This window comes from Microtus pennsylvanicus, chromosome 11 (assembly GCF_037038515.1).
Source record: "Microtus pennsylvanicus isolate mMicPen1 chromosome 11, mMicPen1.hap1, whole genome shotgun sequence".
Lineage (NCBI taxonomy): Eukaryota > Metazoa > Chordata > Mammalia > Rodentia > Cricetidae > Microtus > Microtus pennsylvanicus.
In genome coordinates this window covers 97,313,399-97,321,131 of record NC_134589.1, presented here as the reverse complement: position 1 = coordinate 97,321,131, position 7,733 = coordinate 97,313,399, and positions in this window count along the sequence as shown.

Here is a 7,733-nt window from a genome sequence, read left to right as displayed (position 1 = left end):
TGGAATTGAACCTGGGTCCTTTGGAAGAGCAGTCAGTGCTCTTTACCACTGAGCTATCTCTCCAGCCCCCAAAGCAACTTCTTAAAGAAAACATTTAATTTGGGGCTCACAGTTGCAGAAGGTTAGAGTCTATGACTGCCATGGTGAGGAGCATGGCAGGCAGGCTGGCAGGCTGGCACTGGATTAGAAGCTGAGAGCTCACATCTTGATCCACAGCACAAGGAAGAGAGACAGCTAATGATGTGGGCTTTTGAAACCTCAAAGCCCGCCTCCAGTGATCCATCTCCTCCAATAAGCTTGCACCTTCTAATCCTTCCCAAACAGTTCTACCTCCTGGGGACCAAGTATTCAAACCTGATCCAGTGAGGGCCATTCTTGGACCCACTAAATAAATAAAACAAATAAATTGTAGTAATAAGAGCGGCGGGGCTGCGTCCCCAGCACCCTGCTGGCTGCAAGGCTAGCTTTACCCGAAATAATTACACGGAAACTGTATTAATTTAAACACTGCTTGGCCCATTTCTATCTAGCTTCTTCTAGGCTAATTCTCACATATTAATTTAGGCCATTTCTAATCATCTATGTTGCACCCCAAGGTGCGCTTACCGGGAAGATTCTAGCCTATGTCCATCCTGGGTCGGAGCTGAATCGCATCTGCCTCAGAGAGCAGAGCTCTTGCGTCAGCCCTGGAGATGGGAGCATGTCGTCTCTGTCTGAGGCGTCTTACCTCACTTCCTCTTCCTCCCAGCATTCTGTTCTGTTTACTCCACCCACCTATCTTCTAAGCTATGAGCCCAAGCAGTTTGTTTATTACTTAACCAATGAAATCAACAGATTGATATATGACACTCCCACATCAATAAATGAGAACAAAACAAACAAAGAGGCCCAAAGAGCCTAGCCAGGCATGCACACGGCTCTCCCCTGAGGCTTAGCAGGCTGAAACCCAGCTCATGACATGGGGCTGGCTTCTGCTTATGACTCCTTACTTCTCCCAATCTGGACCTGGGGGTTACTGGATGAGGGTTCTAGGGATTTGAACCCTGGTCCTCTTGATGCTTACATGGCAAGTGCTTTAACCATTGATCCATCTCCTTAGTCCTTACTTTTATTAACATGTTACTTGTACAAACTAATGGCCCATACATGATGTATATAATATACTTGAACCATATCCCCCCTCCTGTTGTTCCCCTTCTCCCCAAATAGTAAACTTCCATTTTTATTATATATAAAATAAAATTGTTTGTGATATATATAATATATATATTATAGTTTTGAAGCAGGGACTTATTCTAGCATAGGCTTTGTAGCCAAGGCTGGACTTGAACTAATCTTGAGCCTCCAACCTCAACTTCTCAAGCGCTGAGATTGCAGGTTGGAGTCTCCACATATCTGTCTGCCCATCCGTCCGTGTGTCTGTCTGTCTCCCACAGGGAACATATGTGTTCTGTGTCTCTCTAGCTTAATTTGCTGCATGTAGTAACACCGCCTCCCGTGTGTTTCCCTTCCAAGATGTCACTTCATCCATCTTCACCAGTGAGTGAACACCACTATACACAAGCATGACATTTCTTCACGCAGTCCCCTGTCTCTAGGTATCTAGGATGATTATCTAGGCTGATTCCATAATCTGACTATTGTGAATGGTGTATTGATAAGTGTGGGTGTGCAGGCATCTCTGTGGGATACTGACAGGCTCTTCAGGATGCACACCCAGGAGAGGCACCACAGCTTACTTGCACTGTCAGAATCTCAGCTCACCGGGGACTGTTTGGCCCTTTGTAAACAGGGACAGGTCCCCCATCATACCACTTGGCTCAAGTTCATTCCAGTTGCTTTTTGCTTGAGTCAATGTGTAGCCTGGGTTGATCTTGAACAGACTACAATCTGCCTGATTTAGCTACCTGACTGTTGGGACTACAGATATTCATGACCATGCCCCAGAAGCCTTTGGGTTTCTGTTAGTTTGACTTGTCAGGCTGCCCTGGTGAACTTGCACACAATAGGCATGTGCTGCCTTGGAGTCACACCTTAGCCCTGGCTCACTTTGGAGAGCAGTGCCGTGTCTGTTGTTAATCACCCAAGTCTGATTGATCACTGTTTACTTGGTTCCAGGTCTCTAGCCCAGTGCCTGGTACAGAGTAGATGCTCAATAAAGCTTGTCACATGAGTGACAGATGCCAGGAATCCATGTGAAGCATTAGCTTCTTGCTTAGTACATGAGTCACTTGTAGTGGGTGCTGAGGAGGAGGCTCAGTTGATAGAGCACTAACCTGGCCTGTACAAAGCCCTGGGTTTCGCTTCCATCGCATACATTGGGCTTGTGCACACCTGCCGTTCTATCGCATGCAAGTGGAGGCAGGAAGAAAGATTGGTAGCTCAAGGCCATCTTTAGCTATATTGTAAACCTATATTGTAAGACCTACCTGGGCTACATGAGACTCTTGCTTACATTAGCAGGGTCACACAGACAACACAGGCCACTCCAGTAGTGGAATGAGTTTAGAGTTTTGACACTTGGTAGTCCAGGGAGCCCCATTTGGTGTCTCTCCTGTTATGTGACTCTGTGCCCCTTCCTCACCCTCTCTGGGCTCTCCGTATGCATCAAGACTCATAACTAGGACTGTTTAATGGGTTATTTTGCATTCTGCTCATTCTTTCGCCCAGAAGAGCCCAGTGTGGGCTGGGGAATGAGAAAGGAGGACGCTGAGCACTGCTGTAATCACCGCACAAGGCACGCTGTGTGACCTGGGTGATGGAGGAGCCTAGAGAAGGACAGTTGGAGGAGCTGGAGTCCCTGGGGCCTCCTCCTCCCCCCCAGGGAGTAGCAATGGATACACAGATGGGGGCAGTGCCATTTTGTCTGGCTGGAACACAGGGTCTTTTTAGAGGAAAGAACATTGTGTTGTAATGACCAAGGGAGGTGCCTGGGAAGATCTGAGGGAGAGAGTTTCAGCAGAGGGGATAGAAGGTGTAAAGGTTCCAAAATGAGCCGGGGTGTTGGGGGGTACATGTCTTCAAATCCCAGCAGTTGGGAGGCAGAGGCAGGCAGATCTCTGTGAGTATGAGAGCCTGGTCTTCCTTAGCTACATATGGGGTGGGGTGGGGCTGCAAAACAAACCAAAAAAGCCTTAAGATGCCCCTGCACTGCAGTATACAGAGGGATGTGTGTGTGGGCTGGGACTCCTGTTTTTAGGTGCTGCCTTGAAAAGGGGCAGATGTGGGCTAAGGACAGGAAAGTGACCATCCAGAAATAAGTCTCCAACAGAGACAAGGGCACTGGGCGGGGGAAGTGGGCGTTCCCAGAGCCTGGGTGAAGCGATTTATTTCCTGGACAGGGGGATTTGTCCTCAATGACTTGCAGAGGTCACACTTTGGTGCACGCTAGGGGCCCAGGTCCAACTCCTGATGTGAGGGCTGGAGCTGTGCAATGAAACAGCACCCTGTAACAGAAGGGAGGGTGCTTCGTCACCATGGTGCATAATGAGGCTCAGAACTGGGTAGCTGCAGTTCATCCTAGGGTCACAGTGAAGAGTGTGCTAAAATGAAACTGAAAAAGCCAATAGGTTAGCAGGTAAAGGTGCTTGCTGTCAAAACTGACACCTGAGTTCAATCCTTGGTCACATGTGTCCACACACATAACACACAAAATAAAGATATAATCAAATGCAAGTTGTCGTCGTCGTCATCATCATCATCATCATCGTCATGATCATCATCTCCTTTCCTAGAACTAGGCTGGCCACATCATCATCATCGTCATCATCATCATCTCCTTTCCTAGAACCAGGCTGGCCACATCATCATCATCATCATCGTCATCATCATCGTCATCATCGTCATCATCGTCATCATCATCATCATCATCATCATCTCCTTTCCTAGAACCAGGCTGGCTGCGTGTCCACATTCTGTCTCCACACTGGCATTTTGACAGTGCGAGCGCCTTACTGAGGTAGGTGCTGCTCACACTGCTCCCCTGGCATATGAAGAGCCCCAGATTCCCCACCTACTACCTGTCCCTGCGCTCCGTGCACCCGCATTCATTCAGCTGTATGGGACCTCTTCGCCCTGATCACAGACGCTTTAGGAGATGCTGTGGCTTTAAAATAATCAGAGAGACTCACGTATGGCGACATATGTCTGTGATGCTGACATATGGGAGGCTGGAGCAAGAGGGTCATAAGTTTGAGGTCATCCTCAGGTACATAACAAGATCAAGGCTAGCCTGGGCTACATGAGACCCCATCTCAAAAAATAAAAAAAAGGGAGAGTCAGTGAGATGGCTCAGTGTGTAAATTTGCTTGCCGTGCAAACCTGGTGACCTGAGTTCAATCCCTGGAATTTCTATAAAAATGAAAATTGTTCTCTCCAGATGCATGTGTGCTGTGGAAACTCCTTCAGCCAATAGCCTTTAAGATACCAGTCCACTTTGGGTGTGCTTATGCACCTATAAATGCAAACAAAAAGCATTCGCAGGCCTCATGGCTGCTGGATTTGGTTCTAGTTCCCAGCACACACAGAGAAATGCAGGCCACTACTCTTTCTGTGAATTTATCCCCAGATTAATAAACCTTTGTTATACTCCAATTTTGGGCTATAATGGAACTCTTTTGTGTGCCAACAAATTGGCATCCACTGTCTGGGTCATGGATCCACACAAGGCCTAAAAAAGCTTACTGGAAAAAAAAAACAGAGCTTCTAGACCCACAAAAATGGGAGCCAAGCACAGCTTCTTGATAGCTGCATTTTTTTCTTTTTTCAAATAGGCTCTGTTTGCTGGCTGCAAGCAGCAGTGTGGCTTCTTTAAAAGTGGGCTTCCTGGTTCATGCTGGCATCATGGAATGGCTCTGGCTTTTTCAGGAGGTCCTGTTATGGTGCATTTAAATGGGGATTGTGAAGAGAGTGATACAAGTTGTTTAATGGTAACATAGATCCACTGCGTCCCTGGAGCTGGGGCAGCGAGCATGGCTCACAGAGTTGGTGGTGAACGTATCTCTGCCATGTTGAACTGGGTGGAGCCAAATGGCAAAGCAGTCTTAGACCTAGTCATGCCATTTAGCATTTTAAGAGACACTCCTGGTCAGAAAATGATTACAGATTGCAATAAAGACAGAGTCAGACATAGGAGACCTCTAAATGAGTCACAGTGTGTTTAAAAAAATGTATGTAGACTTGGGAGAAAGAAGAAAAAAAGTATAGTTATAAAAAGAAAAAGTTTTAAAAAATAAAACAAAGTCTTTAAAGAGATAGTAAAAGTGATATAAAAGAGTACGGACAGTCATAGATTAAAGGAGTAAAGAGAAGCCACATAAAGATTGAATATATACAGAGAGTCTGGATTATGTATATTATTGTGTTTAAATTTTTTCACTGCAGAGAGACATTTGATTCTGGGGGCTGCTAAGCTAAACCAACATATAGATTTTAAAGGTGTCTTGACTTCTAAATTTGAATCTAAGGCTATGTTACTTTGGAAAAGAGGTTCTACTTTTGTTTCCACAGAATATGAGAACCTGTGGATTCCTTCCAGGCTAATGTGGTTTAATGGAACAAGATCCCCCAGAAGATCTCCATGAACTCCTAAAAATACTTTACCCAACAAACAGGAAGCAGTTTGGAGAAGACTACGCCCAAATTCCCAAAATGATTGTTTATAAATGTTTGTTTTCATTTTAAAACAGTTGATTATAAATGGTTAATGGTCAGAGTCAAGGTCTTTTTTAAGAAAAAAAACGGGGAATGGATGGGATGGGATGGTAGATTAATGTGAGCTTACACTAATAATAATAGTAAAAGTGAGATTACTTGTGAGCTATTATTTATAGACAATTTACATTGGTGTAGATTCTTGTATATCTTTAAGTTATATAGGTATTAAGAATTACAGGTCAATAGTCATTCATGTTTGTCATACTTATAGTTAGACTATCAGGATCTTTAGGTGCATAGAGACTTTATTCTGCATAGATAGGCAATCTCCAACCACTTCAAAGAACTGTAGAATATGGCATTTAAATAACTTAGGATTCTGTTGACGTGAGACATGATGGCTCCTGACAGCACCAGTCTATTCCTAAGAGAATGTTGGGCACTGAAGACACTCCACTTGGAGCTTGTTTTCTTCTTAGCAAAACTGGCCTTTGGGCAAGGAACTGCCCATGCATTGACCACTCACAAAATGCACGGTGTCCAGACAGGACAAGCAGGATACAAGAAAAAAGACTGACAAACTTTGCCAAGACAGGGTAAAACATTGTTTCAAATTTTCCTGCCTCTGAAAATGGTCTGTTAGTTACTCTAGGCCTTAGCTAAAGTTGGTTGCCCCAACATTGCAAATGAGACTTTGGGTGATTGCTCAGGCAGCCAGTTGTCTCTGTCATTTCTTGCATCTTTTGGAAGTTGCTTGATTGCACTTCCTGTTTACTCAAGTAGTATTATTTCCCTTCTCAGTTCTTTGATGGGGTTGAAAACTAGATAGTCATAGTTACTTTCCTCTCATGACTTAGTCAAGCCATTTTAAATATAAGACTTAGACTCCTATCTTAGGATAGGATAACCATGGAAACATTTAGCATATATCTCTTGTTTGATGATATTCATGCTGGTTGTAATTCTTTTTTTTTTTTTTTTGAGACAGGGTTTCTCTGTAGCTTTGGAGCCTGTCCTGGAACTAGCTCTTGTAGACTAGGTTATCCTTGAACTCACAGAGATCTGCCTGTTTCTGCCTCCCGAGTGCTGGGATTAAAGGCATACACCACCACTGGCCGTAATTCTAATTTTTATGTATGTTTTTGCCTCTTCTTTTCCCTGGACAATACTTGATATTTGCTCTTATTGTATATAGTGATATAAAGTGAAATAGAGCAGAACATCACGGGGCTGGGGAGAAATGCATTGTGGGTAACAGTGCATGCCCTGCAAGCAACAGGACCCAAGTGGAATCCTCAGCACCCGCATGAGTTACCGGGTGTGGCTGCACGTACCTGCAGCCCTGGTACTGGGGCCGAGATAAGTGAATCCCAGGAGCTTGCTGGTCAGTTAACTTAGCCGAAAAGGCAAGAGTCTGGACTAATGAGACCCTGCTGCAAAGCCATGAGGTGCAGAGCAATAGAGGACAATCAGAACGCCAGCCCTGGCATTGAATCTGGAGGGTTTTGGGAGAGTCTTTGTTCTAGATTGCAAGGTGGAAGATGCTGGGTTCCAGGATGGTGACGGCAGCAACAGTCATAGAGTAGATGAACTTACCATTGAGACAGGAAAGCAAGCTGGGAAAGCAAAAGGTTTTACTGCTGCTGCCTACAGTTAGGGTGGCTCTTCTCACTTCAATTGTCCTAAACAAGAAAATGTGCCCAAAGTCTTGTCTCCTGGGTGACTGCAGACTCAGTAAAGGTGACAATCATGATTAGCTATCATCCTGGGCTACAGGAGACTGCCTCAAAAATAAATAAATAGAAACTGACCACATCTGCGTATGGCAAAGTTTGTGTACCTATACACTTCAGTTCTCTTGAGTACAAGCCTGGGAATGGGATAGTGTTTAACTATTAGGTCTACCTTTTCTTTCCCCAAGGTGACTATACCATTTTCTAGTCCCACTGCTGAAGAAAACCATAGTCCTGAGCTTTGTTAGTTTTCTAGGTGGCTCAGCCCGCCCTGGGGTGTAGTTAGAGGGTTTTAGCAGGGACTCCTGGGGCCTGTTGCCCACCACACCTAGAGGGTACCTCTTT